The sequence below is a fragment of the Symphalangus syndactylus genome, chromosome X (assembly GCF_028878055.3).
Source record: "Symphalangus syndactylus isolate Jambi chromosome X, NHGRI_mSymSyn1-v2.1_pri, whole genome shotgun sequence".
NCBI classification, from domain to species: Eukaryota; Metazoa; Chordata; class Mammalia; order Primates; family Hylobatidae; genus Symphalangus; species Symphalangus syndactylus.
The window spans coordinates 84,994,993-85,022,129 of NC_072447.2; the positions used below are offsets into that span (position 1 = coordinate 84,994,993).

A 27,137-nucleotide genomic window follows, 5' to 3' on the forward strand; every position below is an offset into this window, starting at 1 on the left:
CCACTCATTTCACAGATTATGGCTTTACTTGTACGAAACAGCATTTAATTTATTTTTTAGAATTTACTGTGATCCCCCAATAATGTTACCCTCCACTAGATGAATACAGAGAGTTTCTTTGGAAATATAAGATAATTAAGACCTCATCCCTGCCTTCAAGCAGCTCATTTTCTAGTGGAGGATAGGAATGATAGCTTAGAAATGTGAAGAGGTTACAATACAGTATTGTAAAAGCCGTCTTAGCAGAAAACAAATGGGTTAATAAAAGCTAGCAACAAACATAAATAGAATTGATTTTATTTTCATGAGAATAATGAAGTAAGTTACTTTGTTAAGATAATTGCAAGTTGAAAAAGCAAAGTTCATTTGGAAAATTCAGGTATACCTCTTTCTGGCACTGGAGTACCTTCACAAATATTCCTTCTTATGGTGATCAATACCTTTTACGGTGTAATATCAGAGGAAGCCCACGCTGAAATCATAAGATTGAAAAGGAAGTTAACAACTGTAGAAGCAGTCCAGAAGGGTCATGAGAACTTAGCAGCCTTATGTACAGATCCAGAATGTGTAATGGGGCATCAAATCTTTACTGACAGATTTAGGGCTAGTCACTGAATTCTGTGTCTCCTTCTTTTTTCTCCATCTGTTTTTACATTCCCAGGGGGAAACTTGGAATACAGGCAAGGGCTCATCACAGATGTTTGCTGCTGTGTGCGTGTAGCATCTGTATCTAAAAATGAACACACTATTATAAAATATTCCTCTCTCTATGAAACCAGGGTATTTCCTCTATCTTCTCTTCTAAACACTTGGTTATAAAGTTAAGAGGGGAAGTAATTTGGAACTTTACATCCAGGGATCTGGATTGCTAGGAATAGGCGTTAGAACATTAAAAATATCAAGCATATTGTCTGGGATGGCTTAGAAATTGTTTTCCTTAAAGGACGAATGGCTTAAAGAACCTTGCACTCTTCTCCTTATAAGCTATAATAGCATATAATGTTTATATCACTAATTTGGCATATATTATATACTTTTGGAGATTAACTGTTTGTAGTTAACTTTTCATAAGCATATATCTCTTCTCTTCAATTAAATTATGTTCAGTAATCTAACACAGTATAATAAATCTCTAAGAGATGAGCAGAGATGGGCTTTCTTGAAGGAGGAGCAACCTGAATGCTTTTCTTCTAAGTTTTTGTTGTCCTATGGCAACTTTAATTCCTGCCTGCAAGGCCTCCAGAGGCTAGCTACTATTCTTTTATCTGTGGTCCAAGCGCTAACAAAATAAACACTTTCCTTCAGTTTATTCTTTTCTTTTCTTTTTTTCTTTTTTTTTTTTTTTTTAGACAGAGTCTCACTCTGCCCAGGCTGGAGTGGCTGGAGTGCAGTGGCGTGATCTCTGCTCACTCCGACCTCCGCCTCCCAGGTTCAAGCAATTCTCCTGCCTCAGCCTCCTGAGTAGCTGGGATTGCAGGCATACGCCACCACACCCAGCTAATTTTTGTGTTTTTAGTAGAGATGGGGTTTCACCGTGTTGGCCAGGCTGGTCTTGAACTCCCGACCTCAGGTGATCTGCTCGCTTCAGCCTCCCAAAGTGCTGGGACTACAGGCATGAGCCACTACACCTGCCCCCTTCAGTTTATTCTTAACCAGTAGAAACAGGCTGGAACTTTTTAAAAGAACTCTACTAAAAAAAAAAAAAGAAAATCAAAAGGAAAATAAAATAAATGCAAAAATAAAAAATATAGTCTAGTGTTAAAAGTAGAAACCTGAACCTACAGCTGCAATATTGCAGTTCGAACCCCCCTTGTACTCAGATAATCATTTCTTAGATCTTCTCTACTTTCTTCTCCCTCTCCAAATTGTTCCTTTTTCTCTAGGTAAGAAGTTGACATATGTAACCTACTACAGTCTGGGTAAAGTGTGTGTTGCCGGTGCAAAATTACTCAGAGTTGTCTTTTATATTTTGTCAATCAGGCAATAAACATTTTTTTTTAAGTTTGTTTAGCTTGTCCCGGGTCTTCGTACGTCAATAAAGTTCTAGTGACTGAATGTTGAATGTATAAAAATCCTTTCTGGCAGGGCGCGGTGGCTCACGGTTGTAATCCCAGCACTTTGGGAGGCCGAGGCGAGTGGATCACGAGGTCAGGAGATAGAAACCACGGTGAAACCCTGTCTCTACTGAAAATACAAAAAATTAGCCGGGCATGGTGGCAGGTGCCTTTAGTCCCAGCTACTCAGGGAGGCTGAGGCAGGAGAATGGCGTGAACCCGGGAGGCAGAGCTTGCAGTAAGCCGAGATCGCGCCACTTCACTCCAGCCTGGGCTACAGAGCGAGAATCCGTCTCAAAAAAAAAAAAAAAAAAAAAAAAAAAAAAAAAATTCCTTTCTGATCCTGAAATTATATGATTCTACTCATCTGTGAAGAAAATTAACTTGGCTCTGTCCTGGTTTTGTGTTTAGACAAAGCTTATATTTTTCCCTAGTGTGGGACAAGAAAGAAAGTTTATGAATTTCTAAGACCCACCTAAGAGAAGTTTAGTATTACAAGCTTAATGCACTATCTAGTTATCCATTTCCATGGTGGCTGTGCAATTACAATTTAGTCCAATCTTTACATACACAAGTGAGTAAATGTCACATTGTCTGGGCAACAATGTAGTATTTTTCAAGTTCGGGATTCTGAAGGGTCTTCTATGGTTCCTTTATGAATTAGACTTGCACATAGTAGGCACTCAATATTTTCACTGCTTGCTTCTCTTTCCTTTGCAGTTCCTTGAGGACTCTTGTCTCTGACAGGAGCTCTGCCAATACTGGGCTCTACCATTGTTATCTGGGTGATAGGGAGGGTAAAGGTGAGTTAATGAAGTCAAATGTGGTTGTATGATTTTGATTTTAATTGTTTAATTCATGAACTACTCAGATCTTTTATTCGGCTCATGTTAAGTCCAATTCAGTTCAGGTTAACAAATATTTAAGGAGCCCCTATTCTTATAAGGAAGAGGATACTTTTTCTGCATCAGCCCTTAGCATCTATTGAACCTATAACCTGGTCAAGCTCTAGTGTACAAGGTAAATAAGAGAGCCCAGAGGTTTTCTAAGAATATCAGGCCCCAGGTTAGTTGTGTAATCCCAGTGCTTCGGGAGGGTGAGATGGGAGGATTGCTTGAGGTCAGGAATTCGAGACAAGCATGAGCAGCACAGCAAGACCGCTCTACAAAAAATAAAAAATTGTTGCTGAATAGGATTTCATTATATAGATGTACAAATTGTTTATACATTTACTCACTGATGGACATATGAGTTGCTTTCAAGTTTTGACTATTACAGATAAAGCTGCCACAAACATTTATGTACAAGTCTCTATATGGGCATGTTTTCACTTTTTTTGGGTAGCTGGATTACAAGGTAGGTGTATGTTAAACTTTAAAAAAAACTGACAAACTGCTTTTTAAGGTGAGTAATGTGGGTATACTACTTGGTATCCCCTCCGTATCTCCATATGCTAACACTTGGTATGGTCAGTCTTTTAAATTATATCCGTCTAATATGTGTGTTGTGATATCTCATTTTGATTTTGATTTGCATTTTTCTAATGATGAATGATACTGAGCACCTTTTCATGTGCTTATTTGCCATACATATATTTCCCTTGGTGAAATGCTTATCCAAATATTTCACACATTTTTCATTAGGTTGTTTATTTTCTTATTATTGTGTATGAAAGTTCTTTATATGTTCTGGACACAATACCTACATCAAATATATGCTTTGCAAATATTTGCTACTATTTTATTGGTTGCGTTTTTATTCTCCTAACAGTGTCTTGCAAACAACAGAAGTTTTCACTATGATAACATCCACTTTATCAACTTTTCTTTTATAGATTGTGATTTTTGTGCCATATCTAAGACATTTTTGCTTTACTCAAAGTCGCGAGGAAGTACTGATACATGCTACAACATGGATCACTCAAGAACATTTGCTAAATGGAAAAGCTATATGCAAAAGACCACGTTTTGCTTATTCCATTTATCTGAAATATCCCAAAAAGACAGACTATAGAGACAGGTGATAGTTGCCTGAATCCACACGTGGGAGCAGGGAGTAATTGCAACTGGACACAAAGGATCTTCTGGGGGTGGTGAAAGTGTTCTAAAATTGCATTGTGTTGATGACTGCACAGTTCTGGAAATTTACTATAAATAATTGAATTGTACACTTACAACGGGCGAATTTTATGATGTATAAATTATACCTTTAAAACACTGGAGTTTTCGCTAAAAATGAAAAATTATTGATACAGTCAACAATGTGGATGAATCTCAAAACAATTATACTGAGTGAAAGAAGCCAGACAAAAAAGAATCTATACTGTGTAATTCCATTTATATAAAATTCTAGATAAACTAGTGCATAGTGATGAAGAGCAAATCAGCAGATCTCTGGGAACAGGAACAGGATAGGAAGGGGAGAGCCCATAACTAGAGACAGGAGGGAGAAATTACAAAGGGGATACTTTGGAGTGATGGATATATTCACTATCTTGATTATGATGATGGTTTCATAAGTATATACATGTGTGAAAACTCATCAAATTGTGCACTTTAAATGTGTACAGATTACTGCATGTCAATTCTACCTCAGTACAGCTGTTTTTAAGGGACATGAATGGTAAGATAATTACAAAAAAAAAATAGTTCTCTCAGAAAAAAACAAAGAACAAAAAAAATGATAAAATAATTAGCCAGGTATGGCAGCATAGTGCCTATAGTCCTAGCTACTCAGAAGGCTCAGGGGGGAGAATTACTTGAGCCCGTGAGGTCAAGGCTGCAGTGAGCCATAATTGTACCAGTGCACTCCAGCCTGGTGACAGACCTTGAAAAAAAAAATAAGGTGCCAACACATATACCGTACAACTATATTGTTGCTGCAATAGAATTGTATGAACAAGAATCAATTATATACTATTGTGCTAAGTGAGGTCCAGGAACAGCTAGTGATCCAAAAGTGTCCCCAAGTAGTCCCCAGACTGGTATCTTCTACTAAATGAAATTGTAATAATACTTCTTTTTTGTTTCTAGTGAAATAGTAAGCCATTCTTGATCCTTTTAACCCAATTTAAATTTCTCTTCTTTGAAATGCTACAGTATTTTGTCTGTACCTTTCTTGATAATTTCCATTTGTTGCTTTGTCATTAGTGTTCTCTGTGGTCATTCGATTTATGTTTTTTAATTTTTTTATTTTTCATTTCTGTGGGGACATAATAGCTATATATATTTATAGGGTACATGAAATGTTTTGATACAGGCATGCAATGCATAATAATCACATCATGAAGAATGGGGTATCTTTCCCCTCAAGCATTTGTCCTCTGTGTTACAAACAATCCAATTTTACTCTTTTAGTTATTTAAAATGTACAAATAAATTATTATTCACTATAGTCACTCTGTTGTTCTGTCAAATACTGGGTCTTATTCATTCTCTCCAGCTAATGTTTTTGTGTCCATTAACCATCCTCACCTCCTCTCACTACCCTTCCAAACCTCTGGTAACCACCCTTCAACTGTCTATATCCATGAGTTAAATTGTTTTGATTTTTAGATCCCACAAATAAGTGAGAACAAGCAATGTTTATTTTTTTAAATTATACTTTAAGTACTAGGTTACATGTGCACAACGTGCAGGTTTGTTACATAAGTATACATGTGTCACGTTGGTTCGCTGCACCCATCAACTCGTCATTTACATTAGGTATTTTTCCTAATGCTATCCCTCCCCCAGCCCTCCACCCCCCAACAGGCCCTGGTGTGTGATGTTCCCCGCCCTGTGTCCAAGTGTTCTCATCGTTCAGTTCCCACCTATGAGTGAGAACATGCGGTGTTTGGTTTTCTGTCCTTATGATAGTTTGCTGAGAATGATGGTTTTTAGCTTCATCCATGTCCCTGCAAAGGACATGAACTCATCCTTTTTTATGACTGCATAGTATTCTATGATGTATATTTACCACATTTTCTTTATCCAGTCTATCATTGATGGATATATGGGTTGGTTCCAAGTCTTTGCTATTGTGAATATTGCCACAATAAACATATGTGTGCATGTGTCTTTATAGTAGAATGATTTATAATCTTTGGGTATATACCCAGTAATGGGATTGCTGGGTCAAATGGTATTTCTAGTTCTAGATCCTTGAGAAATCACCACACTGTCTTCCACAATGGTTGAACTAATGTACACACCCACCAACAGTGTAAAAGTGTTCCTATTTCTCCACATCCTCTCCAGCATCTGTTGTTTCCTGATTTTTTAATGATGGCCATTCTAACTGGCGTGAGATGGTATCTCATTGTGGTTTTGATCTGCATTTCTGTGATGGCCAGTGATGATGAGCATTTTTTCATGTGTCTGTTGGCTGCATAAATGTCTTCTTTTGAGAAGTGTCTGTTCACATCCTTTGCCCACTTTTTGATGGAGTTGTTTTTTTCTTGTAAATTTGTGTAAGTTCTTTGTAGATTCTGGATATTAGCCCTTAGTCAGATGGGTAGATTGCAAAAATTTTCTCCCATTCTGTAGGTTGCCTGTTCACTCTGATGATAGTTTCTTCTGCTGTGCAGAAGCTCTTTAGTTTAATTAGATCCCATTTGTCAGTTTTGGTTTTTGTTGCCATTGCTTTTGGTGTTTTAGTCATGAAGACTTTGCCAGTCCCTTGTCCTGAATGGTATTGCCTATGTTTTCTTCTAGGGTTTTTATGGTTTTAGGTCTTACATTTAAGTCTTTAATCCATCTTGAATTAATTTTTGTATAAGGTATAAGGAAGGGAGCCAGTTTCAGCTTTCTACATATGGCTAGCCAGTTTTCCCAGCACCATTTATTAAATAGGGAATCCTTTCCCCATTGCTTGTTTTTGTCAGGTTTGTCAAAGATCAGATGGTTGTAGATGTGTGGTGTTATTTCTGAGGCCTCTCTTCTGTTCCATTGGTCTATATACCTGTTTTGGTAGCAGTACCATGCTGTTTTGGTTACTGTAGCCTTATAGTATAGCTTAAAGTCAGGTAGCCTGATGCCTCCAGCTTTGTTCTTTTGGCTTAGGATTGTCTTGGCAATGCGGGCTCTTTTTTGCTTCCATATGAACTTTAAAGTAGTTTTTTTCCAATTCTGTGAAGAAAGTCATTGGTAGCTTGATGGTGATGGCATTGAAATTATCTGGGGCAGTATGACCACTTTCACAATATTGATTCTTCCTATCCATGAGCATGGAATGTTCTTCCATTTGTTTGTGTCCTCTTTTATTTAATTGAGCAGTGGTTTGTAGTTCTCCTTGAAGAGGTCCTTCACATCCCTTGTAAGCTGGATTCCTAGGTATTGTATTCTTTTGTAGCAATTGTGAATATGAGTTCACTCATGATTTGGCTCTCTGTTTGTGTGTTATTGTTGTATAGGAATGCTTGTGATTTTTGCACATTGATTTTGTATCCTGAAACTTTGCTGAAGTTGCTTATCAGCTTAAGGATATTTTGGGCTGAGATGATGGGGTTTCCTAAATATACAATCATGTCATCTGCAAACATGGACAATTTGACTTCCTCTTTTCCTAATTAAATACCCTTTATTTCTTTCTCTTGCCTGATTGCCCAGGCCAGAATTTCCAACACCATGTTGAATAGGAGTGGTGAGAGAGGGCATCCTTGTCTTCAGCCAGTTTTCAAAGGGAATGCTTCCAGTTTTTGCCCATTCAGTATGATGTTGGCTGCCAGTTTGTCATAAATAGCTCTTCTTATTTTGAGATACATCCCATCAATATCTAATTTATTGAGAGTTTTTATCATGAAGGGCTGTTGAATTTTGTTGAAGGCCTTTTCTGCATCTATTGAGAAAATCATATGGTTTTTATTGTTGGTTCTGTTTATGTGATGGTTATATTTATTGATTTGCATATGTTGAACCAGCCTTGCATCCCAGGGATGAAGCCGACTTGATCATGGTGGATAAGCTTTTTGATGTGCTGCTGGATTTTGGTTTGCCAATATTTTGAGAATTTTTGCATCGATGTTTATGAGGGATATTGGTCTAAAAATCTCTTTTTTTTTTTTGTCTCTCTGCCAGGCTTTGGTATCAGGATGATGCTGGCCTCATAAAATGAGTTAAGGAGGATTCCCTCTTTTTCTACTGATTGGAATAGTTTCAGAAGGAATGGTACCAGCTCCTCTTTTTGTCACTGGTAGAGTTCAGTTGTGAATCCATCTGGTCCTGGACTTTTTTTGGTTGGTAAGCTATTAATTATTGCCTCAATTTCTGCACCTGTTATTGGTCTATTTAGAGATTCAACTTCTTCCTGGTTTAGTCTTGGGAGGGTGTATGTGTCCAGGAATTTATCCATTTCTTCTAGATTTTCCAGTTTATTTGCATAGAAGTGTTTTTAGTATTGTCTGATGGTAGTTTGTATTGCTGTGGAGTCGGTGGTGATATCCCTTTTATTGTTTTTTATTGCATCTATTTGATTCTTCTCTCTTTTCTTCATTATTAGTCTTGCTAGCAGTCTATCAATTTTGTTGATCTTTTCAAAAAAAAAAAAAAACAGCTCCTGGATTCATTGATTTTTTGAAGGGTTTTTTTGTGTCTCTATCTCCTTCAGTTCTGCTCTGATCTTAGTTATTTCTTGCCTTCTGTAGCTTTGAATTTGTTTGCTGTTGCCTCTCCAGTTCTTTAAATTGTGATGTTAGGGTGCCGATTTTAGATCTTTCCTGCTTTCCCTTGTGAACATTTAGTGCTATAAATTTCCCTCTACAAACTGCTTTAAATGTGTCCCAGAAATTCTGGTACGTTTTGTCTTTGTTCTCATTGGTTTCAAAGAACATCTTTATTTCTGCCTTCATTTTGTTATGTACCCAGTAGTCATTCAGGATCAGGTTGTTCAGTTTCCATGTAGTTGAGCAGTTTTGAGTGAGTTTCTTAATCCTGAGTTCTAACTTGATTGCACTGTGGTCTGAGAGACAACTTGTGATTTCTGTTCTTTTACATTTGCTAAGGAGTGCTTTACTTCCAATTATGCAGTCAATTTTAGAATAAGTGCGATGTGGTGCTGAGAAGAATGTATATTCTGTGGATTTGGGTGGAGAGTTCTATAGATGTCTATTAGGTTCGCTTGGTGCAGAGCTGAGTTCAAGTCCTGGATATCCTTGTTAACATTCTGTCTCATTGATCTGTCTAATATTGACAGAGGGGTGTTAAAGACTCCCATTATTATTGCGTGGGAGTCTAAGTCTCTTGTAGGTCTCTAAGGACTTGCTTTATGAATCTGGCTGCTCTTGTATTGGAGGCATATATATTTAGGATAGTTAGCGCTTCTTGTTGAATTGATCCCTTTACCATTATGTAATGGCCTTCTTTGTCTCTTTTGATCTTTGTTGGTTTAAAGTCTGTTTTATCAGAAACTAGGATTGCAACCCCTGCTTTTTTTTTTTTTTTTGCTTTCCCTTTGCTTGGTAAGTATTCCTTCATCCCTTTATTTTGAGCCTATGTGTGTCTTTGCACGTGAGATGGGTCTCCTGAATACAGCATACCGATGGGTCTTGACTGTTTATCCAATTTGCCAGTCTGTGTCTTTTTATTGAGGGCATTTAGCCCATTTACATTTAAGGTTAATATTGTTATGTGTGAATTTGATCCTGTCATTATGATGTTAGCTGGTTATTTTGGCCATTACTTGATGCAGTTTCTTTAGAGCATCAATGGTCTTTACAATTCGGCATGTTTTTGCAGTGGCTGGTACTGGTTGTTCCTTTCCATGTTTAGTGCTTCCTTCAGGAGCTCTTTTAGGGCAGGCGTGGTGGTTACAAGATCTCTCAGCATTTGCCTGTCTGTAAAGTATTTTATTTCTGCTTCACTTATGAAGCCTAGTTTGGCTGGATGTGAAATTCTGGGTTGAAAATTATTTTCTTTAAGAATGTTGAATATTGGCCCCCACTCTTTTCTGGCTTGTAGAGTTTCTGTTGAGAGATCCGCTGCTAGTCTCATGGGCTTCTCTTTTCGGGTAACCCGACCTTTCTCTCTGGCTGCCCTTTACATTTTTTCCTTCATTTCAACTTTGGTGAATCTGACAATTATGTATCTTGGAGTTGCTCTTCTTGAGGAGTATCTTTGTGGCGTTCTCTGTATTTCCTGAATTTGAATGTTGGCCTGCCTTGCTAGGTTGGGGAAGTTCTCCTGAATAATACCCCAAAGAGTGTTTTCCAACTTGGTTCCATTCTCCCCGTCACTTTCAGGTACACCAATCAGACGTAGATTTGGCCTTTTCACATAGTCCCATATTTCTTGGAGGCTTTGTTCGTTTCTTTTAATTCTTTTTTCTCTAAACTTCTCTTCTTGCTTCATTTCATTCATTTGATTTTCAATCACTGACACCCTTTCTTCCAGTTGATCGAATCAGCTACTGATGCTTGTGCATGCATCACGTAGTTCATGTGCCATGGTTTTCAGCTCCATCAGGTCATTTAAGGTCTTCTCTATGCTGTTTATTCTAGTTAGCCATTTGTCCAATCTTTTTTCAAGGTTTGTAGCTTCTTTGTGATTGGTTCAAACATCCTCCTTTAGCTCAGAGAAGTTTGTTATTATCAATTTTCTGAAGCCTTCTTCTCTCAACTCATCAAAGTCATTCTCCGCCCAGCTTTGTTTCATTGCTGGCGAGGAGCTGCGCTCCTTTGGAGGAGAGGGGGCGCTCTGATTTTTAGAATTTTGAGCTTTTCTGCCCTGGTTTCTCCCCATCTTTGTGGTTTTATCTGCCTTTGGTCTTTGATGATGGTGACGTACAGATGTGGTTTTGGTGTGGATGTCCTTTCTGTTTGTTAGTTTTCCTTCTAACAGTCAGGAGTCTCAGCTGCAGGTCTGTTGGAGTTTGCTCGAGGTCCACTCCAGATCCTGTTTGCATGGGTATCACCAGTGGAGGCTGCAGAACAGCAAATATTGCAGAACAGCAAGTATTGCTGCCTGATCCTTCCTCTGAAAGCTTCATCCCAGGGGGGCACCCACCTGTATGAGGTGTCTGTCAGCCCCTACTGGGAGGTGACTCCCAGTTAGTCTACCCAGGGTTCAGAGACCCACTTGAGGAGGCAGTCTGTCCATTCTCAGAGCTCAAACACCATGCTGGGAGAACCCCTGCTTTCTTTGGAGCTGTCAGACAGGGACATTTATGTCTGCAGAAGTTGTCTGCTGACTTTTGTTCAGCTATGCCCTGCCCACAGAGGTGGAGTCTATAGAGGCAATAGGCCTTGCTGAGCTGCAGTGGGATCTGCCCAGTTCAAGCTTCCCAGCTGCTTTGTTTACCTACTCATGCCTCAGCAGTGGTGGATGCCCCTCCACCCACCAGGCTGAAGCCTCACAGGTTGATCTCAGGCTGCTGTGCTGGTAGTGTGCGTGTGTGCGTGTGACCTGCCGAGCCAGGCACGTGAGAGAATCTCCTGGTCTTCCAGTTGCTAAGACCATGGGAAAAGCACAGTATTTGGGCGGGAGTGTACTGATTTTCCAGGTGCGGTCTGTCACAGCTTCCCTTGGCTAGGAATGGGAAATCTCATGACCCCTTGTGCTTCCCGGGTGAGGTGATGCCCCACCCCACTTCGGCTCACCCTCCATGGGCTGCACCCACTGTCCAACCAGTCCCAATGAGATGAAACAGGTACTTCAGTTGGAAATGCTGAAATCACCCATCTTCTTCGTTGATCATGCTGGGAGCTGCAGACCAGAGCTGTTCCTATTTGGCTATCTTGGAATGGAACCAATGTTTATCTTTTTGTGCCTGGCTTATTTCACTTAAACAATGATCTTCTGTTCCATCCATGTTGTTGCAAATGACAGTATTAAAGTCATTATTTTATGGCTGAATAGTACTCCATTTTGTATATGTACCGTCTTTTTCTTTATCCATTCATCTGTTGATGGACCTTTAGGTTGTTCCCAGATATTGGCTATTGTGATAGTGCTGCCACAAACAGAGATGCGGATATGTCTTAGATATATTGATTTCCTTGTTTTTTTTGCCCGGGTGGGGGTATATATCCAGCAGTGGGAGTGCTGGATCATATGGGAGTTCTATTTTTGGTTTTTTGAGGAACCTCCAAACCGTTCTCCATAGTGGTTGTACTAATTTACATTCTCATCAACAGTGTATAAGACATTCCTTTTCTTCACATTCTCACCAGCATTTGTTACTGCCTGTCTTTTGTATATAAACAATTTTAACTTGGGTGAGATGATATCTCATTGCAGTTTCGATTTGTATTTCTCTGATGATAAATGATGTTGAACGCCTTTTCATATGCCTATTTAACATTTGTATGTCTTCTTTCGAGAAATGTCTTTTCAAATCTTTTGCCTATTTTTTGATTAAATTATTAGATTTCTTTTCCTAGACAATTGCTTGAACTCCTTATATATTATGGTTATAAATCTCTTGTCAGATGGGTAGTTTGCAAATATTTTCTCTCAATCTGTGGGTTTTCTGTTCACTTCGTTGATTATTTCCTTTGCCATGTAGAAGATTTTTAACTTGATAGTATCCCATTTGTCCATTTTTTGCTCTGGTTGCCCGTGCTTGTAGGGTATTACTCAATATTTTTTTTTGCCCAGAACAATGCCCTGGAGCATTTCCCCAATGTTTTCTTGTAGTAGCTTCAAGCTTGAGGTCTTAGATTTAAGTCTTTAATCCATTTTGATTTGATTTTTGTATATGGTAAGAGATGGGGGTCACATTTTATTCTTCTGCCTATGGATATTTATTTTTACCAGCACCATTTGTTGAAGAGTGTGTCTTTTCCCCAGGGTATGTTCTTGGCAACTTTATTGAAAATGAGTTCACTATAGGTGAGTGGTTGTGTTTCTGGGTTCTCTATTCTGTTCCATTGGTCTACCTGTCTGTTTTTATGCCAGTACCATGCTGTTTTGGTTACTATGGTCTAATAGTATAATTTCAAGCTAGGTAATGTGATTCCTCCAGTTTTCTTATTTTGCTTAGGACAGCTTTGGCTATTCTGGGTCTGTTGTGTTTCCATATAAATTTTAGCATTGTTTTTTCTATTTCTGTGAAGAATGTCATCAATATTTTGATAGAAATTGCATTGAATCTATAGACCGCTTTGGATAGTATTCCAAAACATGAAAATGAAATATCTTTCTATTTTTTGGTATCCTCTTCAATTTCTTTCACCAGTATCTTATAGTTTTCTTATAGAAATCTTTCACTTCTTTGGTTAATTCCTAGGTATTTAATTTTATTTGTGGCTCTTGTAATAGGATTACTTTTAAAATTTCTTTTTCACATTGTTCACTGTCGGCTTATAGAAATGCTACTGATTTTTGTATGTTGATTTTGTATCCTGCAACTTTATGGAATTTATTTTTCAGTTCTAATGATTTTTTGGTGGAATCTTTAGGTTTTTCCAAATATAAGATTATATCATCTGCAAACAAGGATAAGTTGACTTATTCCTTTTTAACTTGGATGCTTTTTATTTCTTTTTTTTTTCTGATTGCTCTAGCTAGGATTTCCAGTACTATGTTGAATAACTGTGGTGGAAGTGGGCATCCTTGTTGTGTTCCAGATCTTTTGGTGGAATCTTTAGGTTTTTCCAAATATAAGATTATATCATCTGCAAACAAGGATAAGTTGACTTATTCCTTTTTAACTTGGATGCTTTTTATTTCTTTTTCTTTTCTGATTGCTCTAGCTAGGATTTCCAGTACTATGTTGAATAATTGTGGTGGAAGTGGGCATCCTTGTTGTGTTCCAGATCTTAGAGGAAAGACTTTTAGTTTTTCCTCATTCAATAAAATTCTAGCTGTGAGTCTGTTGTAATAGGGCTTTTATTACTTGAGGCATGCTTCTTTTATACGTAGTTTTTTGAGAGTTTTGATCATGAAGGGATGTTGAATTCTACCAAAAAATTTTCCAGCATAAAATTAAAATGATTGTATGTTTTCTGTCTTTTATTCTCTTTATATGATGTAGCACATTGATTGATTTGTACATGTTGAACCATGAATTCCAGGGATAAATCCCACTTGGTCAAGATGAATGATCTTTGTAATGTATTGTCAAATTTGGTTTGCTAGTATTTTATTGATAATTTTTGCATCAATATTCATCAGAGATATTGGCTTGTGTTTTCTTTTTTGGTGTGTGTTTGTTTGGTTTTGGTATCAAGGTAATACTGGCCCCTTAAGATAAATTTGGAAGTGTTCCCTCCTCCTCTATTTTTTGGAATAGTTTGAAGAAGATTGGTATGAGTTCTTCTTTAAATATTTGGTAGAATTCATCAGTAATGCCATCAGGTCTCAGGCTTTTCTTTACTGGTAAACTTTTTATTATAACTTCAAACTTGTTATTTGTTATTAATCTTTTCAGGTTTTGGGTTTCTTTCTGGTTCAATCTTGGTAGGTTGCGTGTGTCTAGCAATTTGTCCATTACTTCTGGATTTTCCAATTTCATGGCATATACTTGCTCATAGTAGCCACTAATAATCCTTTGAATTTCAGCAGTATCAGTTGTAGTGTCTCCTTTTTCATTTGTGATTTTATTTATTTGGATCTCTCTCTTTTCTTATTCTAGCTCAAGGATTGTTAATTTTGTTTAACTTTTCAAAAAACTTATTTTTTGTTTCACTGATCTTTCATACTGTTTTTTCACTTCAATTTCATTTATTTCTTATCTGATCTTTATTATTCTTTTTCTTCCACTAATTTGGGTTTGCTTTGCTCTTGCTTTTCTAGCTGTTTAAGATGCATTGTTAGATTGCTCATTTGAAGTTTTCCCTTTTTTATAATGTAGGCACTGGTAGCTATAAACCTCCCTCTTAGTGTCACTTTCGCTGTATCCCGTAGGTTTTGGTATGTTGTGTTTCCATTATCGTTTGTTTCAAAAATTTTTTCAATTTCCTTCTTAATTGTTTCCTTCACAAGCTGGTCACTCTGGAGCATATTGTTTAATTTCCATGTAATTGTATAGTTTCCAAAATTCCTCCTGTTATTAATTTCCAGTTTTATTCCATTGTGGACAGAGAAGATTCTTGATATTATTTCAATTTTTTGAATGTTTTAAGACTTGTTTTGTGACCTAACATATGGTTTGTCCTTGAGAATAATCTACATACTGAGGAAAAGAATGTGTATTCTGCAGCTCTTGGATGAAATATTCTGTGAGTATCTGTTAGATTCTTTTAGTGTGTAGTGCAGATTAAGTCTGATTTTCTTTGTTGATCTTCTGTTTGGAACATCTGTCCAATGCTGAAAGTGGGGTGTTGAAGTCTCCAACAATTATTGTACTGGGGCCTATGTCTCTCTTTATATCTGATGATATTTCCTTTATATATCTGGATGCTCCCTTGTTGGATGCATATATATACTTAAAATTGTTATGTCCTCTTGCTGAATTGACCCCTTTAAGATAATATAGTGACTTTGTCTTTTATATTTTCGGGTTGAAATCTATTTTGTCTGTTGTTAGTGACTCCTGCTCTTTTTGGTTTTTTTTTTATTGACATGGAATGTCTTTTTTCCATTCTTTTATTTTCTGTCTATGTGTGCCTTTATAAGTGAAGTGTATTTCTTGTAAGCATCAGGTCAATGGATCTTGTTTTTTCATCCATTCAGCCAGTCTGTGTCTTTGGATTGGAGAGTTTAGTTCATATATATTCAATGTCATTATTAATAAATAAGGAGATAATCCTGCCATCTTGTTATTTGTTTTCTGGTTGTTTTATATTCCTCTCTTCCTTCTTTTTTTCTTCTTCTTTTCAGTGCAGGTGATTTTTGCTGGTGATATGATTGTTTTGTGCTTTTTATTTTTTGTGTATCCATTGTATGTTGTTTGGTTTGAGGTTACCATGAGGCCTGTAAATACTATCTTATAATTTATTATTTCAACCTGATAAAAACTTAACACTATTTGCATAAACAAACAAACGAAAAAGCAAGAAGAATACTTATAAAAATTCTATGCCTTAACTTTATCCCCCAACTTTTTAACATTTTGTTGCTTGTATTCATATCTTATTGTACCAACTATGTCTTGAAAAGTTGTTGTAGTTATTATTTTTGATTGGTTCATTGTTTAATCTTTCTACTTAGTATATGAGTAGTTCACACACTGAGTTACAATGTTATAATATTATGTGTTTTTCTGTGTACTTACTATTACCAGTAAGTTTTGTACATTCAAGTGATTATTTATTGTTCATTAATGTCCTCTTTTCATAATTGAAGTAATCCCTTTAACACTTCTTATAGGACAGGTCTGATAATAATAAAATTTCTCAGCTTTTTTTTTTTGTCTGGGAAAGTCTTTATTTCTCCTTCATGTTTGAAGGATATTTTCACCAGGTACACTATTTTATGGTAGAATTTTTCTCCTTCAGCACTTTAAATATGTAATGCCACTCTCTCCTGCCCTGTCAGATTTTCGCTGAAAAGTATGCTGCCAGAAGTATTGGAGCTTCATTGTATGTTATTTCTTACTTTTCTCTTATTGTTTTTCATATCCTTTCTCTATCTTTGACCTTTGAAAATTTTGATTATTAAATGCCATTAGGTAGTCTTCTTTGGGTTAAATCTGCTTGGTGTTCTATAACTTTCTTGCACTTGGATATTGATATTTTTCTCTAGATATAGTAAGTTCTCTGATACTATCCCTTTGAACATGGTTTCTACCTCTATTTCTTTCTCTACCTCCTCTTTAAAGCTAATCACTCTTAGATTTGCCCTTTTGAGGTTATTTTTTAGATCCTGTAGGCATGCTTCATTGTTTTTTATTATTTTTTCTTTTGTCTCCTCTGGTTATGTATTTCAAATGGCCTGTTTTGAAGTTTACTAATCCTTTCTTTGGATCAATTCTGCTATTAAAAGACTCTGATGCATTCTTCAACATGTCTATTTCATTTTTCAGCTCCAGGATTTCTATGTGATTCTTTTAAATTATTTTAATCTTTGTTAAATTTACTTAATAGAATTCTGAATTTCTTCTCTGTGTTATCTTGAATTTCTTAGAGTTTCCTCAACAAAGCTATTTTGAATTCTCTGTGTGAATAGTCACATATCTCTGTTGCTCCAATATTGGTCCTTGGAAACTTATTTAGTTCATTTGGCAAGGTCATGATCTCCTGGATGGTCTTGATACCTGTAGATGTTCATCTGTGTCAGGGCATTGAAAAATTAGGTATTTATTTCAGCATTTGCAGTTTGGGCTTGTTTTTACCTGCCCTTCTTGGGAAGGCTTTCCAGATACTTGAGAGCACTTGGGTGTTGAAATCTAAACTGTATCTGCTTTAGGGGGCACCCCAAGCCCAGCAATGTTTTGGTTCTTTCAGATACATAGAGGTTCCTTGTGCAAGATCCAGGAGAATTCTCTAGATTACCAGACAGAGACTTGTTCTCTTCCTTTACTTTCTTCCAAACAAACAGTGATATAGTTTGGCTGTGTCGCCACCCAAATCTCATCTTGAATTGTAGCTCCCATAATTCCCATGTGTCATGAAGGGGACCTGGTGAGAGGTAATTGAATCACGGGGGCAGGTCTATCCCATGCTGTTCTCATGATAGTGAATAAGTCTTATGAAATCTGATGTTTTTCTAAATTGGAGTTCCCCTGTACGAGCTGTCTCTACCAGAGGTTCTTCATGAGGGCCCTGCCCCTGCAGCAAATTTCTGCCTGTACATCCAGGCATTTCCATACATCCTCTGAAATCTAGCTGGAGGTTTCCAAACCTTAATTCTTGACTTCTGTCCACCCACAGGCTCAACACCACATGGAAGCTGCCAAGACTTGGGGCTTGCACCCTGTGAAGCCACAGCCTAAGCTGTACCTTGGCTCCTTTTAGCCATGGCTAGAGTGGCTGGAATGCAGGGCACCAAGTCTCTAGGCTTCACAAGGCAGGGGGGTCCTGGGCCTGGCTCATGAAACCATTTTTTCCTCCTAGGCCTCTGGGCCTGTGATGGGAGGGGCTGCTGCAAAGGTCTCTGACATGCTCTAGAGACATTTTCCCCATTGTCTTGGTGATTAACATTTGGCTTCTCATTACTTATTCAAATTTCTGCAGCCAACTTGAATTTCTTCTCAGAAAATAGGTTTTTCTTTTCTATTGCATCATCAGGCTGCAAATTTTCTGACCCTTTATGCTCTGTTTCCCTTTTAAAACTGAATGCTTTTAACAGCACCCAAGTAACTTCTTGAATGCTTTGCTGCTTAGAAATTTCTTCTGTCAGATACCCTAAATTATCTCCCTGAAGTTCAGAGTTCCACAAATCTCTAGGGCAGGGGCAAAATGCCACGAGTCTTTTTGCTAAAACATAGCAAGAGTCACCTTTATTCTGGTTCTCAACAAGTTTCTCATCTCCATCTGAGACCACCTCAGCTTGGATTTGATTGTCCATATTATTATCAGCATTTTGGTCAAAGCCATTCAACAAGTCTCTAGGAAGTTCTAATTTCCACATCTTCCTTTCCTCTTCTGAGCCCTCCAAATTGTTTCAACCTCTGCCTGTTACCCAGTTCCAAAGTTGCTTCCACATTTTTGGGTATCTTTACAGCAGCAACCCACTCTTCCAGTACCAAGTTACTGTATTAGTCTGTTTTCATGCTGCTGATAAAGGCATACCTGAGACTGGGTAATCTATAATGAAAAAGAGGTTTAATTGACTCATAGTTCCAAGTGGCTGGGGAGGCCTCACAATTATGGCAGAAGGCAAAAGCCACACCTTACATGGTGGCAGGCAAGAGAGAAAGCTTGTGCAGGGGAACTCCTCTTTATATAACCATCAGATCTCATGAGACTTATTTACTATCACAAGAACAGCACTGGAAAGACCCAACCCCATGATTCAGTTACCTCCCACCAGGTTCCTCCCACAACACATGGGAATTGTGGGAGTTTCAAATCAAGATGAGATTTGGGTGGGGACACAGCCAAACCACATCATCTCCCCTTTTCAAAGGCAGAGGAGCCTCACCCCATGGTCACTGCCACCTCAAGCCCAAAGGGTGTACTCCCAGACTACTGTCAATGTTCCCTTAGGGCCTAAAGGCTCTCTACCAGCTTGTGGTGAATGCTGCCTAGCCGTGGACTCACCCTGCATGGCAGTGGGCTCCCCTCTGGCCCAGGGAAGGTCCAGAAATGCTATCCAAGAGCCAAGTTTTGTAATCAGGGAACCTTAAATACCACATTGGGGCCCTACATTTTTTTCTGGCTGAGCTGGTACCTGAGGTACAAGACAAGGTCATTTTTACTTCTCCCTCTGCTTTTCTCAAGCAGATGGAGTCTTGCCTCATAGCCACCACAGCTGATAATGTGCTGAGTTTCATCTGAAGATAGCAAGTCTCAGAGTGTCACCAAAGGCCCTTGACATAGTAGCTGTGTATTACTGCTGGTTATTCAGGACTTAAGGGCTCTTTAGGTATTAGGTGGTACATACTGACAGGATTGGGTCCTTCTATTCAAGGCAGCAGACTTCCTTCTGGCCCAGGGTGTATCTAGAAATGTCCAGGAACTAGGATCTGGAAAAGGGCCTCATGACTCTGACTGGTGCCCTATCCTCTGTGGCTGAGATGGTATTCAGGATGCAAGACAAAGTCCTCCCAACTCTTCTCTCTCCTCTATTCAAGTGGAAGTAAGGGGTCTCTTTTGGAGCCATGAGCTGTGTAGCCATGGGTTAGGGGAGGAATGATGCCAGCATTCTCTTAGCCACCCCAGCTGTTGTCTCAGTAGGTCATGAGAGCGCCCCCCAAGTCCACTGTTTCTGGTCACAGTTCAGCATTAGGACTCTCCTAGGAGTTGCAGTCCTTGTGGCCTGGACTGTCTTTCAAAATTACTTTAAGCCCCAGAACACTGTAGCCTACAGCATCAAGACTTGTGGGAACTCAAGTTCTGACTGCTGCAGTCTGTAATTCCCCTCTGCCTAGGGCTGGTTTAAATGCCCCCTCCATGGGTGGCCATCAGCTGAGCTTGATCCAGTTTTCCCTTCTGCTGTAACAGGACAGCACTGAGTTCAATGCCTCACAATTGCTGCTCTCTCTCTTCCCGAGCACAAAGAAATACTCTCTGCACCATGCTGCCACTGCTAGGAGATGTGGGAGGGATGCGTTGGCAATTCAAGACTGTTTTTTCTACCTCTTCAGTGCCTCTTTCAGCATTACAAAGTTAAAATCAGGTACTGTGGGTGCTCACCTGATTTTTGGTTCTTACGAAGGTGGTTTCTTTTTATGTAGATAGTTGTTAAATTGGTGTCCTTGTGAGGTGTGTGTGGGGGCAATCAGTGGAGCCTTCTATTTTACCATCTTGCTCCACCTCGAGTCCCTGGTCATTCAATTTAAACTTCTCCATTAATCCTACCCCAGTCCCACTAGACTGTCAAGGCAATGAATAAGTCATTCTTTTGGTATATCCTGCTGTATGTAGTACAGTGCCCTTTAAATATTAATTTATTTGAGTTAATCCATTTTCTGTATGATTCAATTGATGTCTTGTAAAAATCAGTGAGAATCCTTGCATGGAGAAAGACAGTAAACATAGTGGAAAATTCATAGAACTGTTAGGCCAAAGATTTGGATTATACCTCAGGCTTCAGTGGATGATTAATTGAGTGATCTTGGGCAAATCACTTCTTTTTTATGATCTCTTCACTTATCTGTTATACAATAGGCCTTGAATTATATGATCTCTGAAGTCTCTTCTAGCCTACCATACTATAAATCTGTGAATCAGGGTATTTCTGTTTTTTGAGAGCTGTAGGATAACAGATTTATAGCTTAAATGAAAAGAAACATAGACATAAGTTGTTTGTGATCTTAAGACTACCAGATGTTCCCTGAACTTCTTCTAGGTGATATCTGAGGGAAAGACTTAATTCTTCTTTGAGTGTATTAGCTGTGCTCACAATACAGGCTTGGTCAGGCACTCTAAAGGCAGCACAGTTCTAGATTTGAAAGTGATTTCTAAGCACAGTGCTAAATTTATGATTTAAAGTTGTCTCACTTGTCAAAACCCACAGGTCTTTCTCCCTGGACTTATCCTTTTTGTTTTACAAGTTATGCCATCTCTAGGTCTGACTATAGCACTGCCATTCTTCAGGCCTTCTAAGAGAGAAACTCCTGAAATCATATTTGATAGCTCATTTTTATCATTTGCTGTATGAGAAGCCCATCCTGCCTGATCGTGTTGTGGCATGCCAGGTTTCACTAACGCAGGCCTCCGTAATAACTGTTTCAATACTGACTGAGTGGTTAAGTTAAATATTAAAAGCCAGTGCCCTTATGTGAAGGCTGTAATTTAACAAAGAGTCCACCAAGAGTTTTGCCTAGGCTTTTCCTGGGCCTTAAAGCATGACAAAATAATGAAGGAATTCTTAACAGGACCCATTTAGGATTAAACAAACTTTATTGGGGGTCTGAAGAAACTCCCCAGGCCTCCACAAGGAAGTTTGTTGGGGTCTAAAGGAACTCCCCAAACCTCCATGATTTAGCAGGACACAAGATAAGGGTAATCACCCCAGCACCTAGACCCATTTAGATTAAGTAAATTTACTGAGGCTCCAGGGGAAGATCTTCAAAACTCAGACCTTAGTTATAGATTCAAATAAGTTAATCGCTATGTCTTTAGATGAATGCACACTTACACATAGACATATAGCTTAGAAGGTATATAAACTCTGGAAAACTTTGTAATTTTGAGTCGGTCTGGTGATAATTTCTAGGCCTTCTCCCTGTAATCGGTTACAGAAATAAAAGCTCTCTTCCTCCCCAGTGCATCTACATCTTGTTATTGGGCCACAAGAAATATCAGCCCGACCCTCAGTTTGGTCTGGGAACAGTATGGCTTCAGGATTCCAAATCCAGTGATCCATTTGTTCATATCTTAGCTGATGCCTGAAATCTACTCTATAGAGTTTCTAACAGGCTTTGATTTCTAGGAAAGTATATCTCTTCCTTACTGTGGACCATTTTGGTTCTTGGGCCCTTAATAACCTTAAACGAATGAGTCCTCTTTGCCCCAAGTAAAAATGTTTGTAATTTGTTTTGCTCCAACAAAGTGCAATAAATAAAGCCTTTGACTTTAGTAAGACAGCTGCTCTTTTTTGTATATTTTTGGAAATTTTCTCACAGTCTTGTGGGAACCAAATTCCAGAATTAAGGCAATCTCTTGAGATTGTTTTAGAGTCCAAATGCCTAAAAGCAAACAAACTTCCACCCTTACCCTGCTGATCAAAGTTGTCCCTGACAGCTCCCCTGATTAGGGTTGTTGGAGTCATCAGATATACTTGAGTACCTTCCAAGATATTACTTATAAGGAAAAAAAGTTATTTTTTTCTAGATTGGATAAATAGCAACATCAAAATGGGTATTTCATTGCTTAGAAGATGATCCTAAGATTTATTCATCTTGCTTCACTGAAATTTTATGCCCATTCCTCACCTTCCCAGCAGCCCCTGGCAAGTGCCATTCTAGTTTCTGATTCTATAAATTTGACTACTTTAGGTATTTCATTTAAGTGGAATAAGTGCAGTATTTATCTTTCTGTGATTGGGTTATTTTGCTTAGCATAACGCCCTCAAGGCTCATCCATGCAGTTGCATATTACAGAATTTCCTTCCTTTTTTTAAGGCTGGATTATATTCAATTTTATGCATATACCACCTTTTCTTTGCCCATTCATCTGCCAATGGGCATTTGGCAGAACTCTTTACAATAGCTCAGATTTGGAAGCAACCTAAGTGTTCATCAACAGATGAAAGGATAAAGGAAATGTGGTACATATACACAGTGGAATACTATTTGGCCATAAAATTAGATCCAGCAATTGCAACAACATATATAGAACTAGAGATCATTATGTTAAGTGAAAAGTGAAATGTCAGGAACAGAAAGACAAACATCACATGTTCTCACTTATTTGTGGGATCTAAAAATCAAAACATTAGAACTTATGGTCGTTGAGGGTTTTTCTTTTTCTTTTCTTTTTTTTTTTTTTTTTTTGAGAGGAAGTCTCACTCTGTTACCCAGGCTGGAGTGTAATGGCATGATCTTGGCTCACTGCAATCTCCGCCTCCCAGGTTTAAGCAATTCTTCTGCCTCAGCCTCCCGAATAGCTCAGATTACAGGTGCCCACCACCATGCCCAGCTAATTTTTGTATTTTTAGTAGAGACCGTGTTTCACCATGTTGGCCAGGTTGGTCTCAATCTCCTGACCTCAGGTGATCTGCCTGCCTCAGATTCCCAAAGTGCTGGGATTACAGGCATGAGCCACTGCGCGCAGCCTCCACTGAGGGTTTTTAGTTTTATTCTATACCATCTCTTATTTATAGTAAGTGCCCTGTTTTATAAATAAAGACTTCTTTTTAGTTATACTAAATCACTTCTCCTTTAAGAAACGAGAAAAATTAGCTTAATTTTCTAATGAAGCAAAGACAATATGGGTAAAGTGGCAATAACACAATAGTCTTTGTCCAAGATTGGTCTGAGTTTGAATCATTGTTTCTTCACTTAGCTGTGTGACCTTGGACAAGTTACTTAACTTCTCTGATACTGTTTCCTCATCTGTAAAATGAAGATAATAAAGGAGAAAAGACAGCAAAAGGGTATCAGAGAGGAAAAAAATGAAAAATATGTAGTATTGTAGAATCCAAAGGAGTGGTTTTTAAGAAAGAATGTGGTCATTGATTTGAAATGTTCCGAAAGACCAAAGAGAATGAAGTTTGTAAAATGACAATTGGACTTGGTAATTAGGAGGCCAGTGGTGATCTGGGAGAAAATATTTTCAATGAAGTAATAAGTTTTTAACTAAATCACAAGGATTAAAACTTTTAACGTGACTTTTCGACCTCTGTTTGGATTGTCATTGTGAATATAAAAAGAATGAAAGAAGGTGTGAAGGTGTGTTAGTTTTCTATAGTGTAACAAATTACCACCAACTAAAAACAACATCCAATTATTTTCTCATGGTTTCTGTGGGTTGGGAGTTTAGTTAAATGTTAACTGGGTCTTCTGCTTAGCATCTCACAACACTGCAATCAAATTGTCAGCCAGAACTAGTATCTCTTCCAAGGCTTAAGGTCCTTTTCCAAGATGATTTGTCATTAGCAGAATTCTTCCCTTGCAGTTGTGTGACTGAGGTCCAATTTTATTGCTATCTGTTGACCAGGGATGACTCTCATCTCCTAAAGGCTACCCTCAGACCCTTGACACATGGTCTTATTATCTTACAACATTGCTGTTTGTTTTCTTCCAGGCCATCAGGAGAGATATCTCTCATCCAAATCTTTCTGATACTTTCTCTGATGTCCAGACCTCCTATTAAAGGGCTCATCTGAATAGTAGGCCCAGGATAATCCACTATTTGATTAACTGAAAACCAATGAATTAGTAACCTAATCAAGAAATGAAATCCCATTATACCCACAGGTCCCACTCAGACTCAAGGGGAGGAAATTATACAGGACTTGTACATCAGGGGACAAGAATACTTGCAGTCATCTTTGAATTTTGCCTACCAAAGAGTGAATGTCTAGGAGTGATTTTCTAAGGAGGAAAATGTGTTCTAAAGCCAAGCTATAAAAATCCTTAAGAGTGGCAGCAGCAGATGCGTGGACTTGTAAATAAAAATGTTTGAGTGATTAGTCAAGGTGCTTCAGGTGAATATTTACTTATCTCAGACAAATTTCTGGCAAGGTGGGAGTGAAACAGTGTAGAGTCTGCATATAAATGCTCCAAACAGAAAGAGTTTATCAGGGATCTTTGGCCTGAGTCCAGGTGAGTTTTCTATGCCAAAGTATAGCGAAATCTGGGGATGCAGTTGAGGTTTCCAAGGTAAAGGCAGGTTTTTGTAGTGCTGAAAGAAGCTCTTGAAAAAAAAAAAAGCACATGGTACCATTAAGGAAGGACTCAATGGGGAAACAAAATTGTCCAGTTGCCTGATTGGTGTGGAGGAGCAGACTGTACCTTATTTCCCCAAGTGTTGCAGAAAACAGTAATGTAGTTACATTCCTCTTAGAAATACATAGCCATGTATCCATTCTTAGTGAGTAGAATGAAATGGAAGTGGCCTTATAGCTGTGTATGTAAATGGTATGTGAAAAGTTATTAATTGAATTAAATTGGATTGAATTAAACTGATTTTGACTGTATGATTAATGGTTTATGGTTTTGTCATAAATAAAATGAAATGTCTGCTGAATCTTGTTTACCTAAGCCTTAATTACCTCAAACTATTAATTTAATTAATTCAGCTAAATTTACTGAGGTTCAAGTGAAAGTTTAAATAATAGGGCTGGACATGGGGCCTCTAAGTTTAATTTTTATATCTAGAAAGATTTTAGTAAAGATACTGACAAGATCAGCTTATATTAAATACTAAGATGTACTAAGAAGAAATCAAACTGGAATTGTAAAGAGCCCACCAGCCTGATTTGAAACTTTAAATTTTATAAAATGTGGTCTAACCATAGAACTTACTACTTTCTGCCTAGTATTATATTATATGCATTCATTCAAAAATATTTTTCTAAGCCTCTATTATGTCCATTTATGTACTTCGCTTAGCACTTCTTAACTGAAACTCCTTAGGACAGGGAGCAGGTTTCACTCATCTTTGTGCTCTCTTAGAGCTTAACTCAGGGCTTGGGAGATGGTAAGCCCTCACTAGGTGTTACTGCTTGGCATTGAATTGGTGGCAGGGATTATGTGTGAGGATGACACCTGATCTGTGTTTCCCTGGGAGAGATATAGCTATATTTCACAGGATTGGCCTTTGTCCACCACTGCGTTATTAATATCCTCAATTATAGGCAAGGAAAGAGAGTCATTATTTTATGCAGATGTTGTCAACTGGTGGATGGGAGTTAAAAATCTGAATAACTTTGAAAAATTAAATGAGATAGGAGGTATGACTAAGGTGAATGCCAAGTAAATTTGTGTAGTTTGTCAAATACCAGTCAAGAAATGTACTGTTTAGTTGCAAGTAGAGCTAGAGAGAGAAGGCAGGAGAGAGAGAAGAAAAATTGGTATAAGTGTGAAAAGTGTATCAGCAATGAAGAGGTAGTCCTGATTAAACACCACAGTGATCACACCTTCTCCCTTTTTAGAAGCCCCTTATTGTTTACAGGAAAAGGTATAATTCCTGTCCCATTAGATGGTACTGAATGACTTCTCAGGACCCCTCCTGTTACTATAAACCTATTAGCATAATATGAAATTTGATTCTTTAAGGTGTATTCAATTCTTTGAAAAATTCTTCCAGTAATTCCTGGGCACCCTTTAGAATAAGAAATGGCATGACAAAGAGTAACTTATCAGTGTCCTGGTGTTCAGGCTTTCACAAGGATTTGTAGACCAACTATGATCACAAAGTGAATAATATGAAAAGAGATGACAGCTATGTTCCCACACAACTGTGAGGTGAACCAAGTCACTTTGAACAAGTAATAAAAAGGAGTATGTGTCAGGTTACTGAAAACAATTATCAAGCAGAGTTACTCAGTGAAAGGAAGCTACCAGAAGAGGCTATAAAAATCTCTTTTTGGGATTGAATGACTTAGTTTTATAGAATGTTAGAGATGGAAGAGCACTTGGAGAACATCTAATACACTCCCCTCATGACCCGGAAAGTTAAAATGACTGCTGAAAGTAACAGACAGAATTAGTGGCAGAGTAAAGACACCTCACTCACAGTCCAGTGCTATTTTCACTAAACCATATAATTAAGTTTCAGATTCCACAAAGCCTTTCAATAGACACTGGCACAAGGCAAATTCATATACTGCTACAAATCATGACAGTTAAATAAACTGTTGTACAAAGGACTGCACAAAAGGCAAGGATTGATCCATTATTTTTGCTCTTTGTTTACAATGTGGGAATACTGTTTGCTGAATTTAAAATTTACAAATTTCTTTTTAATTTTCTTATCTTCTGTTCAATCTGTCCTTATCACTTATGCTGAATTATTCTTAAAGCACAGTTCTAATCATATCCTTTCCCTCTCAAAGGTCTCCAGTGGCCTATTAATTAAGCTCAAAGAACTATTCAAGACTACAATAATATTCCCTCCTAACTGCACAGAGTTACTTTCCTGTTGTTTACCATATGTGTATCATACAAGTGATG

The 27,137-nt window shown here is 38.0% G+C and overlaps 1 protein-coding gene across 4 annotated transcripts in view; it reads right to left on the minus strand.

Annotated features, from left to right (window-relative positions):
- CYSLTR1 (cysteinyl leukotriene receptor 1) overlaps positions 1-27,137 on the minus strand; it is a 127,281-nt gene that overhangs the window by 11,577 nt on the left and 88,567 nt on the right. For 2 of the 4 annotated variants that reach the window (XM_055269516.2, XM_055269517.2), the window contains exon 2: positions 386-472. The exons of the other annotated variants lie outside the window; for them this stretch is intronic. The gene's annotated coding sequence lies outside the window, so the exon portion shown is untranslated. The remainder of the gene's footprint in view (positions 1-385; positions 473-27,137) is intronic. 4 annotated transcript variants of the gene reach the window in all.